At 38.4% G+C, this 14,878-nt stretch overlaps 1 protein-coding gene across 1 annotated transcript in view; it reads left to right on the plus strand.

Annotated features, from left to right (window-relative positions):
* The window catches only part of ARHGEF3 (Rho guanine nucleotide exchange factor 3), a 114,423-nt gene that overhangs the window by 19,359 nt on the left and 80,186 nt on the right, over positions 1 to 14,878 (plus strand). The gene's annotated exons all lie outside the window — the stretch shown is intronic.

A 14,878-nucleotide genomic window follows, 5' to 3' on the forward strand; every position in this document is an offset into this window, starting at 1 on the left:
AAATATCTTCTTCCATTCTTCTGGATGGACTGTATTGGTGAATCTAGAAAAGATAAGTTATAAAAAAATTTCACTTTGGACTGTGGAAGTCACTCTTTTGTCTGGAACAGGAATCACTGGAACTGAGAAGCTGAATCTGTATAGCTTTATTTAAAAAAACCCAGGCTTTCACATTTTGGTGTGTTAACATTTTTTAAAATTTATTTCTATTTTCCCCCTCTGTGAATGAGAGAAGTGCATCTTGTCAGGGTGATAAATAACACTGGTCATTAGGCTTGGATCACCAATGTTAATAACTAATACACTGTGGAAGGAGGGCCCAGCATCCCTAACTCACGTTTTGATTGTTTGCAAGTTGAAGTTATAGCAGATAAAAATGTCTCCTTCAGTGCAATCTTGCAAACATCAAATAAATGAGTTTGCGTAGTTTAGAACAAGGATGAAATTTGTAATCTTAGTTTTTATTTGTGCTATAAAGCCTCATCTTCTCATTCAGATATGCAGCATCCAGCTGTATTTTCTTTTCCTTCTCTATTACCTTATTAAAAAACCTACAGTAATTGCAGAAAAAAAAAAACATTTCTATTTGAAAAATACAAACAAGTAAAGGAAAGGAAAACAGTGCCTTTCACCCTTCATAGTTGTTGTGACTTAACCTCTAACAAATAATAATGATAATAGTAATTGTAATGGAAAGGACAGGGAGAAACAAGGGATGCACAGTGCAGTTGCTCACCAGACACTGACCGTGCCCCGTGCACTGATCAGCCCCCCCCAACAAACTTATACACTATATCTTATGTTATGGAATGTCCCTGTGGCCAGTTCAGGGCACCTGCCCTGGCCATTTCCATCCCAGTTTCTTGTGCAGCTCCTCACTAGCAGAGCACGTGACACTGAGAAGTCCTTGGCTCAGGGTGAGCTCTACTGAGCAACAACCAAAAACATCAGTGTGTTATCAGCATTATTCCTGAACTGAATCCAAAACACAGCACTGTTCCAGCTACTCAAAGGAAAACTAATTCTATCTCAGCTTCTCTCTTTGGGTCTCCCCAGCCCCAGTCTGTACAGAACAGTAAGATAAATATGGCTCTATTTTGAAAGCTATATAATGTGTTTCTATTCCACAGATTAAAATGCAAATTGTATGTGACTAGACAGATGAAAAAAAAAATAGCTGCACTCAAGTTTTTTAAAACTGAGGTCTCTTTGCAATTTCATTCACATTCAAAACTTTATAGTTTAGTATTTATTACTAAACTTAGTAATAAATAGTTTAGTATTTATTACAGTAGAACTAGAAGATCTGGTGAACTGTAGCTGGGTATGCTTAAGCATATTTACCTCTCTCTCATATCTGTTTTTTCTCTAACAACTTAATGCAGTGAGTGAGTCACGGTAAGTTAACTATAAATCAGTGAGAGATTTGTATCCAAGTGCAGGCAGGGAAAGTGATGCTATGCTTTTATTATATGTACCCTGGTATATAGCACCTTTTCTGTCCCATTCATCAGATTTCATAAGGTTTGGGGTTATTTATCTTCCCCTCGATTATCCTCTCATTTTTCTGAACTAGCAGCTGACCCAAGGAACTCTTTCATCTTTCTCCTCTGTGCTGTGTTCACATGGGGGCACTCCATAGCAAAACAGAAAATAGGGGGAAATATCCACCAATCTCCATACTAACGAAAAAGAAATCGGGGAGAAAAAAATAGGATTTAGAAGATTAAATTACTTTATCATTAAACATTGAAATTTATTTGATAATCTGCTTGTTTATTATGACCAAAATAACAGAATAATAATAAACTCTTCCCACTCTTGCCTTCCACTCATAGAAAGTGATCTGGTGAAGTTTCTATGATGGTCCAGTTAATTCCCAGTCCATTTTTGTAGGAGATAAAACTACCTCAAATCCATTGTGCATCATATGGTTAATCCAGAGGTTAAATTAAGGCTCCTTTAATGGTCTTAATATTCTGTTTCTTATTTAATCTGCAACTCAGCTGGCACAAGGCAACGTTTGCTTGGTCACATCTTCTGTCACGGGGTACTGAATTGGTTCTTTTGCGTTTCATTTCAGCAGAGATTTGAAATTAATCATGAAAAGTTCTCTTCATTCTGATTTTTATTTCGTTATATTTGGAGGATGTTTTAAATTTCTGGATAATATATATGTGTATATATCACCATTTACAGCATGATTGTAAAATAAAACTACTGGACGCAGGGAGAGGGGAATTTAAAGGGAAGGTTCCCATAGGTGTTACGTTGGATAGGCTGCTGAATATGTGTGCCTTCAGAATCTTTTCGTTCTGCGTTTACTGGAGTAGGAGAGTTGTGAGGAAACTGAGCTTCAGTTATCACTTGCCATCAGGGTTTTGTATGTAAATGGGAGAGCACAGGATAATTCCCAGCGGGATCCCGGAGCGCGGGGAGGTGAGGGGAGTGCAGGGCTGTGCTTTGCCCAGCGGAGGGCGATGTTTGCCGCCGGTGACTGCACAGGGGCTTTGCTTTAATAAATGTGTCACCTTTTAATTCCATTTAAGCCTCAACCAAGCTTCTCCCACTTGCTGGTGTTTGTCTCTTATTTTGTAGGACTTAATATTGCAATACTTAGTTTCTTGGTAGTTTTTCAGTATCTATATAATTTCTTTTCCTCTTTGAGGGTTATGTCTGTCTGGTTTTGCTCGTAGTTGTGTATGTGTGCTGTGCAGGTATGACTGGAACTTCTGCCCAGCAGTGTCCTTCGGGTCTGTATGAGCGCTCTGCAGTTTCCTCCTGTCAGGCTGAGGAGGTTTCTCTTACAGCTCCAAAATAGCCCGTTTACAAGAAGACTGTGCAATGTCCCCTTACTCTGTGCACTGTGTTTGCAAACACTGTATGTGGTAACTTTGTAGTCATAAACACAACAGTGATTCCTTCCATTCCTCTACCGATGTGCAGCTGTCCCTGTCTCCGTGAGGAACACAGTCCGTGACTGTTGAGTCTCTTTGTTTTTCTCACAAACAGTACCGGCAGGACGAGAGCATGTTTTTCTCTTACTGTGCTCCTGCCTCAGGCCTTTCAGCAACTGACTCCTACCTACAGAAACACAGAGTTGTCACAAAGGGCAGGTAGGAAGGTTGGCTGAGAGCTCTAGAACTGAGAAAAACTTGTTTTGGATTCTGGATCTCTGGTATCCTTATTTAAAGGAAATGGTCTTGTGTTAAGTTCCTGAGTATTATTTCCTTCTTTTTATCAAATCAAGCTGTTTTAATCCGTGATTAAAATAATTTTTTTTCCCAAGTGAGGAATCTGTGACTCTTTTGCCAAAGTATTGGTGGTCCCAGGAACTACCTAATCTATCCTAAAGTCGCTGTTCATTTAGGATTTTGCATCTACTGGGTGAATAGATGGAGATAATTAGTAGTCTGGTGAAACAACAAGCTGTGTTTCCCCTGAGGAAACTGCTAAACTGTTTTCTCAGCCTAACCAAGCGGCTTAGGAATTGCTCAGGTAAACACAACTGTAGTGCTGCAGAGCAAGATTTGGGACCAGAATGGATGCCTGTTGTTTTTCTTTGTTACAAACTTAACGAAGTGGAAATTTTAACAAAGCACATTAATTTCTTTTGTTTACAGTGCTAACTTGCGTAGGAAGTTTTCCTTGTAGGAAAACAATTTCACTTATACGGTATTTATTTGAAAGTCAAATATCTAAAATCTCAGATTCTTCACACAGTACTTAGTAGATGTTTTTAGATTTCTGTAAGAATAGAAAAGGTTTTGTGTGAAGCTGTTGTAAAAGTGTAGTAACACTCCATTTTTATTATGTGTTAATGTCTATAGGTGTTGTAATTGGTGTGCAAAGAAAGGCACTCATTATATCAGAGCTTGCTCACAATAAATGTCTTCTACGGTAATTTAATGCCTTAATATCCTTTTAGCAATCAGTTACATCTCAAATGCACTGTAGGGCAATTTTTTGTTTGCTAAGGCTTTTGCTTTCAGTGAACTGCGTTACAACTGTACTGCAACTGTTTATATTTTACTAAAGCAAAGATGTAACTATTTTGATCAGGTTCCCGCTTAAGGATAACTTCAAAATACTGTGATGCTTCTTTGCTGCATTTTTTCACAGTGCAGTTGAGTTTAGAGTGATCATCTTAAAGCTCTGTTTACATATCAGAAATTGTTTATTTCCTCGTGGGTACGGTTTAACATTCAATATTTTTCACTTGCTAGTAATTTAAAATTTTTCTCTCTTGAGAAGAGCCACTTGATTTTATGAACCTTGAGGGGAAAAAATTGCAATTTTCCCCTGAGTAGGGTTGTTGATTCATTATGACAATGTAAAGAACAGACTTTTTTCCCCATTCCGTAGATTTATTCAAAGAAAAAAAATTATGAGATGTTTTGAGTTTAAAACCCTAACCAGATACCCCCTGCCCAACTTATGTCTTTCTCAGTAGGACATTAAGGCCGTTTGCTTTGCTTTTCGAGGTACCCAGACAAATTTTTTGCAGAAAGGTGTGTGTGTGTGTGGTTTGAAGACAGCCTGGTTTCCTCAGGAAATGACATATGCCTGTGCTGTGGGTCTCTTACCAGTAACTTTTCAACTCGTTGCCTAGTTTAATCTCTTCAAAAAATAATAAAAAAATAAGAGTAAATAAACTCCAGTTTTAACATAATTGGGTAGGGGTTGAGATGTGGGCCCTGCTTAGTCCCAGCATGGCGAGGAAGGCTCCCAGGGAGTGAAACCATTCACCTCCTCTGGGCAGGAGCCCAGCAGCAGAAGTGTTGCTCTGAACTGCCCACAGCCCTCCTGACAGGAGGATCACAGGGTGAGGAGAGCTGAGGTGTGGGACTGAACTGCCCACAGCCCTCCCGACAGGATCACAGGGTGAGGAGAGCTGAGGTGTGGGGCAGAGCTCAGGGGCTGCAGCCACAGGAAATGATCTTCAGCAGCGCTGCCCCCGGCAGGGGCTGCTCCGGAGCCGTGTGCGGGCAGAGGTGATGCCTCTGCTGTCACCGTGTGTACTCAAGAGTCAAATCCCTGTTCTTTACGTTCTGATGGCAATCGTGAGGTCACATGCCGTGCATAGGGTGGGAGTGCTGCTTCACCTAATTCTGGTACCACCCTGGTCTCTTGGGAATGAGAAAGCAGCTTTTGTCATCAGTCTTTACCCTGAACAAAGATCCCGTGCTGGAACATCAGACTTGCAAACTTGATCTTCATTGCTGTGCCACTCCTCCCAAGGGACTTGCTATCGCTGCATATGCATTCTATCTCAGTTTAAGTTTGTCAAGGTTGGGAGATCTGCCTGTAGGGCTGTTAGATAACATTGTCAGGGAATCTTGCAGCATCCTGAAATCCTTGATGTGTTTAATGCAAAAGACCCCACTTTAGTTGGAGGTGGGGAGAGTATCAGATGAAGTGAACTCTTCATATCAGCTGTTCATAGAATCACAGAACAGTGTTTTCGATACATTTGGAAATGAAAAGTGCTGTCCTGTAAGCAAAAAGACTGTTTCATTAATTGAGAGATATAGTATAAGTGATTGGAAAAAATCCAACAGTTTGACTGCAGAAACAAACTTTACATATTTAGAAGGAGTAGAATAATTTATTTTATGTTCCTGTCACTGATGGCTCCCAGCAGTAGTTCTGGTATCAATGACCATAGAGGAAACCATAAATACTTTTGCATCATCATTAATCAAATCAACATCTGTTTGATTTCTTGCCTGGTGGTTTGACCCTCTTACTTCAGCAGGAATAGTGTCCTTGTGTTCTGGTGCTTTCTGTATTCAGACTGAAAAAGCCTGTTGTCTTGGTCTTGTGATTAGGGAGCTTTTAGTTTTTATCATGAAATATTGCAGTGTATGTCTCTAATTAATACACCTCTTTGAAACCCACATACATTAACTATCAGCAAAAGTAAGAACAGAGTGTGCCTAATTTAAAGGCATGTCATTAAAAAATGTTTTGGAGGAAACATCATAGTGGAGAATGTCTAGAAAAAACCCAAAAACCTGGTGAAAATAAAGGAAAAACCTGTGTAGTTCTCCAAGTGCTGAATTCCTCCATTGGTGGCTCAACCCATCACTGGTGTGTTTTACAGCAAAATCCCATTTTCTGTCTGATCCACTGGTCTCACTTCATGTGTTAATGCCTGGTTTTGCAGGAACTGTAGTAATTAGGAAGGAAAGAAAAAGCATGTGTGTGTGTATGTGTGCGTGCATCCATTGAAATACACTTTATTTTTTATATATACATATATATGCACTTTGGAAAAAACTGGCTCCAGATCTCTCCTACCAATAAATGCACTTTTTAAGGAATGTACTTTGACCTGGGACAAACAAAAAATATACACTCTTTCAGAGCCATCACTGTTATTTTTTAATTATATGATTCTCTACTTGTAAAAGAATTATTTTAACAAAATTTCATGTATAGTCTTGTAAAATGGTTTTGGGCTGGAATTACTGTAGTTGGTGTATTTATATTGAAGAGACTAACTCGTTGCTGGCAGAAGAAGAGCTAAGTGAACATTTTCTGTCCTGAGTTGATATTTTGAATGGAGCTTTAATGGCATGATGGTTTCAACAGGTTTTACTCCATTGCATTCAGGGGTTTCTATAGTAATTACTATGGCAACAGTGATGCAGAAAATGTTCCCACGGGAACCCAGCTGTGAATAATAACTAACTGAAAACATTTTGCTTTTGCATCTCAGGTTAAATATCCCTTCAGTGAAAGTGTGAGGGTTTTGCTTACTTAATAGGAAGTAATTCTCCTACATAAAACAGACATGTTGAAAGCAGTGTCTGGTTTCAGAATAGAAACACCTTTTAAATGTATTGCTGAAGTATCATCCCCAAGACCAATGAAGTGTTTTAAACATTAGGTGTAAAATTTGGCACCAGCTTCAAACCTTTCATGTTTGTAAAGAAACTTCCAAAGCCAAATTTGTAGTACAAAATCTTCTGCTCAGGAATTATAACTTAATTTTATTAACAGCATTATTCATTAGGTAAATGGTTTACATAACTCGTGGAGATAAAACTATCCTGATAACCTTCTGACCTCTCTGTGCAAGGAAGGTCAGGATCACAAAAGTCACATGGTGGAGGTCAGTGTTTGTTGACTTCAGTGTCTATTTATAAATTGCCTTCAAAAACTCTTCTGATTTTTGCAGAAATATATTTGTCAGTGTTTGTATTAAATATCCTGATATCAGAGGATACAACATTCGTTGAAGCTATTTGTTGTTAAATCTAACTCTCCTTGTATGTGTAAACTGGCCTTTGTGCATATAGTTGCCTTGTTTGTATTTATTTCACTTTCATTTAGAACAAAGGGGAAACCAGTCCAGTGTTTATGATATGAATAAACTTTTAAACTTGAAAGCATTTTAGGGCTTGATTTGGTAGCTTTACTGTCATGGAGTAAAAGGAAATGCTTATGGAACCCAGGAGATTTGTGGCTACAAGGAAAACACCCAATGTGCTACATAAAAAAAAGGGAAATTAAAGCAATGAATATTAAAAAGACTCTGCTAATTCTTTTCAAGGTCTAAAAAATTATGTTAAAGCTGAATAAGAAAATTGTGAAGAGCACTTTTTTAAATATGAGGAGAAAATAGTTTTCTAAGCCCAGGGGTCTGGTAATTCTCTCAGAGTTATTTATTCAACTTAATAGGAATTACTGTGCAGATGGAAATGTGATAAAATGGAGGTGAAATCAGTATTTGTTTCATTTGGGTGCCTGTGGTGTGCAACCTGCTGGTAAAGCAGGTCAAAGTCTTACAAGTGAAAATGTCTATGTAAATCTAAAAGTTGTGTGATCTTCATGACTTGTTTGTATATATCACATACTATTTTAAATTGTGATTCAGGGCCTCTTGTAGTTCATTTTGGTGCACATAACATAACTTTTCAAAAAAAAATATACTGGCAACTTATTAAAGAAAACTGGTTATATTGGGTATGTAACTACTAAAAATGTTTGCTTGTCCATAGATGTCTCAGCTGTGAGTGTCTTAAATATTTTGTTGAGTATAGTTGTGTTTATTGTACCTATTGGTCTTATAATCTAATGAACTGGAAGTGCTCTCTCCCAGGTTTCAATGAGTGTTTGTCTTTAAAACATCACCCAAAGGAAAAAGAGATAAAGAAAGTATCATAACTTGGGATTTTGGTTTTTTTAAATTTCTAAGTAAAAAGCTCTAGAAATGGGGAAAGGTTGAAAAAGTTGACGCTTTATCCCTCAGGCTTGATATAAATATTGAAACCGATTCCCATGAAAGGTTTTGTCATTGGTAACTTGATGAGGATGAGAGGAAATGACAGAACAAGAGGAAATGGCCTCAAGGAGCAGCAGGGATGGTTCAGACTGGACATCAGGAAGAGTTTTGTCACTGAGAGGGTGGTCAGGCATTGGAATGGGCTGCCCAGGGGATGGAGTCACCACTCCTGGAACTGTTCAAGAAACAAGTGGACGTGGCACTTTGTGCTGTGGTTTAGTTGACATGGTGGTGATCAGCCAAAGGTTGGACTCGATGATCCTTAATGATTCTGTGATTTCTGACTTTTTTCCACTTCTTAATGCTCTGTTCTTTATTTAACTGACAGTGCTCAAAATGTGGGAGAATTTCTGTTGTCCATGTTGTGGTTATGGTATAATAAAATACTTTGTTGTGTCCTGGGCAGAGCCCCAGAATGCTGTAGAATTTAACCTTTGGTGAGATTTTTATATCCAAGGTACTGAACTATATGTGACAAAATAGCTAAATGGAATTTGCCATGACAGCCTCCAATCCTTTAGATGTGGTAGAGGGCAGAACTAGTGTAGACACAAAACTGTGGTATAATTTGACTTTTCTGGAGGGGTAGTCACAGCATACTGAAGTTAAGTCATGGGAATGACTGTGCACACTTGGAGAAGTTTAGTTTATTAGCTCTGGTGGTGACAGACCTGTTACAGTCCCAAGATAAGATGTTCTGGAATGTCTGCATAGAAATTGCAGGAGTGGTTCTTGTCACTCAGTATAAAACCCTTCACGCAAGAATGATCTTGCTCAGTGGAACAGCATTCTGAGTGTTACAGTGCTCTACAACCGATCATATTTAATAAAAGCAGATTTCCTTCCTGGACTGACTGGCTCAGTGCCAGATCCTTAAGAGTGAGGTGTGAAAGTATCACTCAGCTCTCTTGTAAAGGTGTGCAGGAGTTTTTTATTTTTCAACCAAGAGAAGCCTCTGAATTGACTACAGGCTTAATCCTATATGACATCTTTGTTAGAAACCTACATTTTGGGCCTTTTCAGTTGAAATACAAACTATAGGGCAGAAAAATATGAAGTTGCAAACAAAGCATGAGGAACTAGCAGTACGGGAATTTCAAAATAGCGCGTTGAATTGACTTGCCCCTAAGTCAGTGTTACTTTTTTTAAAATAGCATTGCCCTCGTTATTCAGTGCTGATCTCCCTGAATGCCTGTTAGTGAACCACAGCTTCACAGGAGCTCCTGTTTACCTTCAGAAAGAGCCAGATGAGGTGAATCCAAACAAAAAGGGTTTTCAGAAGCCACCCATTTCCTTTATCAAGAACATGATGTAATGGCACGAATGGATTTTGAGGGTTAGGAGGTTCCCTCCAGGCTGGCTGAAAATGCGGTTTGATTGGATTTCACCAACAGCTAAGAAATGCCTTGTCTGCCTTCTCTGGGTGAAGGTGCTTGTTTCTGTCTAACCGGTGAGGATCCAGTCTTGCTAAGCTAAGTGGATTTCCCAGCCTTTTGTTTGAAAACAAAATAGACTTCTTGTCTTTCCTTGAGTATTGTGCGGTTTTTGCCCCAGGCTTGCTTTTTCTCACCTCCTGATGGGGGCATTTAAGCCTTTACATCAGATCTTATTTTTCCCGTGGTCCAGAGGATCTTATCTGGCTGTGTCTGACTGTTGGGTGGAGATGAGCCATTTCTTTTGACTGAGCAGTTGTTCTCTCTGTAAAGAATTCAGTTTCTGTGATACAGAAGTGTGGGTGAGGTAATGACTAAAAATTAACAAACCTTATTGCTGTTTCTTCTTCCCAATATAACTGAAATGATACTGTAATAATTTTAGGCTGCATGGTCAAAGTAAGCCAGTGAACAATCTTTATAATCTCAGTTTTTACAATACTCATGAAATGGAGATATTTTGGTATAGAAACATAATACAGGACTCTCTTCTCATTCTTCCCAGCATTAATGCAGCTGTACCTTTGTCAAACAGCAGAAAAGTCTGGGTCCTCCTGTTGGCCAGTAGCCAGGAATTTCTCTTTCAGATGTGACCAGAGTTCATTGTGTCAAGAGGGGATGCTTTTATAGTGGTGTATATTGATGGACTTTATTGCACTAGCCTGCAGTAACAGATGAAGAAATAAATGATTTTTTTTTTCATCTTTCACAAAACTAGTTTTAATTTTTACAGGAAAGCAATCAAATACAGAAATGAAAAAAAATGCATTTTGTAGCTTCTTTGAGTTTAATTGGTGGTGGGATATTTGACAGTAGGTTGCGTTGGTTCAGTAGTATAACTACACATGTTGTGAAGAAAGCATGGGAAAAGAGTAGGTGTGGGACAGCTCCCTGGTACCTGCTCAGCAATGCCTTTGTGTGTGTAGCCAGAATCACGGGGCTGTTTTTCTTTCTTAATGTGTTTATACCAGTTCATGATAGTAGGACAATAAAAGATTGTTAACACTGAGGAAATCAGCACAGCAGCTAAAAATCAGTCATCTGGTTTTTTTCTCGATTGATATTTTAGTTTCTCTCAAGATACTGCGTGCTCAGTCGTCAAGTGGCCTCCCCACCCCCAGTTATCTCGCAGTGAGAGCTTGAAGAGCTCCTGTCTGCAGACGGAGGCCTTGGCAAACCAAACATGCTCACAGTCTTTGAGTTACTTTGCCTTTAGCAAGAAAAGTGTATCAAGTACGCTCTCTGTGTACTTGAACCAAATTCTGTTGTGTTAGACTTGTTTTAGGCTTCTGGAAAATAAATGAAATTTTCCACAATCTCCTTTTAGTGCCAAATTGCACAGGCCTAGTACAAAAGAGAAATAATATTTGGGATTTCAGGTGGACGAGTCAGTGCTTTTTATTAAGTAAGTCAAAGCATGGGCTTTTTTTCTTCTTTTGAAATCAGTACCAAAGGTACATTAATTTATTATTATCTGTAATTTAAACTATCTAAGAGAATCAGTATTCAAAGCTATTGTTCAAAGCTAAAATTCTCTTATGTCTCGGGCTTCACCAGATAAATCACTTTGACATTTTCTTATATGTAATTTAGTTTTCTTGTAATGTAGTTTTCTTGTGTATAATTTAGTATCACAACTATCCCAGTGTATTAAAATAAATGTGCTTTTGTGAACTGTATCTTAGTGTACAATTTTGATAGGTTAGGCAGACAACATTACAAAGAACAGTTCTGAACAGTAAGTACTATTTATTATTTAACAGTATCTTTGTAAACTATTCACAGCTGTAGTAACAACCTTTATTTTTTGCAGATTGAGAAAGATTTTTACTTAGCACAGTTTGTCTCTAAGTGGTCTGAGCTTTCCTTTTTTTATCTGAGTATTCATGTAGATTTGTGAAATGTGCTTTTATCTGAAAACGGATGTAGCAGCTGAGTATTTTAAACAAAACATGCACAGCTTGGATATGCATATCTAAAACAATCCTCTTGTAGTCAGTGATTCTGTGTGCAGATAGACTGGAGGATCAGATGAAGATGTAAAAGTTACTTGAGTTTAATATAAACTGCCATAAATTGTTCATTTATCTCATCATCATGCTTCAAGGCAGATAATACACTTTTGTTAGTAAGTGTAATAGAAGCTTTAAAACATTCAGCCTATGTTGTTGTTTTTAGATTCCTTTATACACTTCTACTTACCGATTGTCATTATATAATTAACCTACAGCACAGTAGATGTTGCACAAAAAATCTCCACTAATTTATTCTAGGAGGCATGTTAATCTGGTGTCTAACAATTGTGTCTGAAGAAAGACTTCAATAAGGATATATTTGTCCAACAGATACTTTTATTATATATCCACAGTATGTGTGTGAGAGAACCTAAATAGAAAACCCTACACATGTTAAGGACAGAAGCATTTTACTCCCCGGGGTACAAAAGAGTAGTAGAAGCACCTTGGTCAAAGCCAGTACCACAGCTCAAGGGATAGCACCAGTGTCAAAAGTTCCTGCAGTAATCAAAGTTTTGTTCGGTAAAATTCTAAATGGCTCTTACTGAACAGCAGGATCCCAATAGGAAAGTAGCAGGTGAGCAGGTCAATGTAGTTTGGTCATTCCCTGTAAACGTTTCAAGGGATCTAAGGAACATCGGAGCTACTGAGGCACGAAGATGCCATTTCCAGGGTTTGTGTTGCCAAGGCTGGAGCTTGAAGATCAAATGAAGATAAACAGTTAAAACATCTGCTAATGAGGAGAAGGAGGAATTTCACACCCAAACAAAGAGACAGGCTGAATGTTGAGGATCGCCACGGGCTGCCTTTCCAAGGGACAGGTCTCTGCTTGCACTTCTCTCACACTGGAGGGACTTGGTTTCAGGCTTCTGTTTCCAAGGTAAACTTTCCCTAGCGATCCCCAAACCAAGCTCAGCTGGCAGGTGACCCCCTCCCTCCCACAGTGTTAAGAGTTCCTTTATAGCCCCACCTTCTAGTCTTTCATTCTTAAAACCGCGGTACTGAGGAGAAAGTGTTTTGGAGTCTTTTAGCTGAAAGAGATCCATGCGTAGGAAAAGTCAAGTGTTACAGATTACAGCTTTCAAACTATTGTTACGATAATTGTAGGGAGGAACTCCTCTTTTACCTCACACATTATTACGATGCTTCCTTTTCTCAGCCGCGATCCAACCCGTGATAATCTATTTGGTGCGTTTCACAAATGTTAATCACAGTGGCACCATCCCTGTCTTGTACTTGACATTTGGAAAAGCCTTACTGTAGTACCTGAGTGATTTATCTTAGACGTAAGTGCCTCTAAAAGTCAGGTCTGCTCATCACTGTTAATGCCTATTAATCTGACTCCTCTTTTTTTCTTTGTTTGAAAAATTCTGCTTTACTCCGTTTCTTTTTCAGTACAGTTCTCACTGATGTTGACAGATGGGAAGACCAAGTGATCAAAATAAGATAGTGAAGGACCAAATTGAAAATGGTAAATGAGGTCTTGCTTTTGGAAGAATTATGTCTTATTACTTGAGGTGCAGGGCCAGGAGTTGGACTTGATGATCCTTGTGGGTCCCTTCCATCTCAGCATATTCTGTGATTCCGTGAAATTTATTGCTTATTCAACAAATTTATTGCTTATTACAGAGTTCTTAGTTCTCATTACAGAATGATTGTGGGGAGATGATTTTTAATGTAGTCTTCATTTCCCTTGAAACGTTGTCTAAAATATCATAACACCTGCTACATTGAAGTTGAAATATCTGTTGTTTCCCCTATATTCAGCTTAACTAGTATAAAACTAGTGCAGTTCTTAATCAAATGTTAAAATAAATACCAGAACAACATTAAAATAGAAGATAAAAGTGCTGAAACATAAATTTAAACACATTTTTTGAGTACAACTTTCTGTAAAGCTCAGAGTATGTTTTTTGAAAATCTAACTGGTTCCAGTGTGAGATCATCTGTGACTAAAAAGCTGCAAAACACCATTGGGACAATAATCTGTGTAACTTTTGTTAATGACATTTTTCTCTTTTCATAATGCAGTTACTGTTCCAGTGAGGCTTTTATGTTAGAATTCAGTTTCATAATATTTTAACTTGGAAAGCTGTACTAGGAGGATTTATTAGTGGGACAGTCTTTGATGTTAAAGTCTGTCATGTGTAGTGACTTCTGCTTTTTAATGACTTTATCAATACATTTCAATATTGATAAATATTGATTCTGGTTGGCAGACTGATAGAGTGAAAAACTGAGAAGATTTACATCTCAACCTTTGATGTTACAAAAATTACTTAATTATCATGATTATAATTTTATCTTTTGCATTATGCTGGCATCAAAAAAATCTCCTGTGATCACAGCTCTATGATATGTTTTAATGAACATAATAAGAAAAACGTCCATACACCAAACATTTGACACGAAAATAGAGAAGACAGTAAGAAAACCTGTGAAAACTATTGCCATTCTGACTCTACAGAAAAGAAACTGGGGCATGGTATGTTGGAGTCCTTCAGGAACTATAAGCAGCAGGAACGACTCGTGTTAGTTCAGTGCTTTAACTGCAGAATATCTGTCCTGTTATTGTTGGATGGTGAGCTTTGAAAAGCAGCCATTTAATTTGTGGGGTTTAACCAAGTTTTGGTGTCCCTGTTATTATTTGTGGTAGCTTCTGTAAGGTGTATAATTGCATGGTTGGAGTTGCAGTGTGCTCAGCACTTGGGTCCTGCTGCCAAACTCTTTGTTGGTCTGGTCAGCTCCAGCAGGTCAGTCGAGCTTTGATCTGACTTCATGTGTAAAATCTCAGCAATGTTTGCCTACCTTTGTGAAGTAACTTAAGATCGTACTGGTGAAAAGGACTCATTAAGAGTGAAGTGGACAATGTTATGGTTCCTTTTCAGAAATAATTGTACAGTGATAATTATAGAGTAGGAGAAAGATTTTTATTTTATTTTTTTCTTTTTTTTGGAAGGAGTAAAAACAGAAGTCGGCTTCTAGTTTTTAGTGTCACACCAGAGTGTGGCTGACGTGCTTTGCGCTGGTGCTTCGTGTGGCTTCAGTGGCAGGATTAAAGGCTCTTTGTGTCCTCATCCCGTGCAGCTGCAGCCTGCACCGTCCTGCATCACATGGCATAATTGCATCTTCACAGC

This window comes from Chiroxiphia lanceolata, chromosome 11 (assembly GCF_009829145.1).
Source record: "Chiroxiphia lanceolata isolate bChiLan1 chromosome 11, bChiLan1.pri, whole genome shotgun sequence".
NCBI lineage: Eukaryota > Metazoa > Chordata > Aves > Passeriformes > Pipridae > Chiroxiphia > Chiroxiphia lanceolata.